The following is a 987-nucleotide window of genomic DNA, read 5'->3' on the forward strand; positions in this document are numbered from 1 at the left end:
GTTGCGATAAAATGTAACGACCCGGCTTTTTCGACTTGCTTTTGTGCTTTTGTGCTTTCACGAAACTGCGTATTTGTGCATACTGAGCTAGCTTATGCTCCGAGATCTTTAATTATGGTTAATTACTTTCGTTAATATCTTACAACGTGCTATTAAGTGTGTAATCACTTAACTTGATCCTCGAATGCTTTTACGACCGTTGGTGTCACTTATCGTTTTAAACGAAATACGTACTTGGTACACGTTAAACTTTTATCGTAATTGGAATATTATGACTGCGTAAACTTGATTGTTATTTATTATAACAATTACTTGGCTTAAGGGCTTATTTAATTAAGCTTAGTGTTTACTAATGCTTACTAGTTACCTTAATGGACTTAACATCTAAATTGACTTTCCATGGCCCGATTTGTCTTTGTGACACACGTACTTTACACGAATAATATTTTCGAATATTATTTACATTCATGATTATTTATTATTAATCATTTTAATTAACTAAGGTTACTAGTTAATTACTTGAGCTTTATTTGGGTTAATTGCATACTTACTTGGACTTGGGCTTTTATTATTGGAAATGGACTTGGAAGCCCACCCTACACTCTTAATGGACTTGTAAGCCCATGTTTTATGCAAGTATTACTTTAAGATGAAACTAGATTAGTTAGTTCATGAGGAATCTTGTTACTTGCATATTTACACCTTGTTCCCATAACCATTTAACTTTAATACCATTCCAAGCTCTCACCATTCTCCCGTGTTTGAAAGTTGATTTTTGACTTTCCCTTCTTGGCCATCCAAACCGTCCACTATGGTGGTGTGGGAGGGAGTTTTGTTTTCATTTTTTTGGTGACTTATTTACTTGTATCTCATCTCATTTCTTCACACACACATACTTACATTTTCTCTCAACTTTCTCTCATCTTTTCTCTCAAAATATTGTAAGTAACAAGGCTTCTTTTTCTCTTCTTTTTCTTGTTAAAACCG

The sequence above is a fragment of the Rutidosis leptorrhynchoides genome, chromosome 4 (assembly GCF_046630445.1).
Source record: "Rutidosis leptorrhynchoides isolate AG116_Rl617_1_P2 chromosome 4, CSIRO_AGI_Rlap_v1, whole genome shotgun sequence".
Lineage (NCBI taxonomy): Eukaryota > Viridiplantae > Streptophyta > Magnoliopsida > Asterales > Asteraceae > Rutidosis > Rutidosis leptorrhynchoides.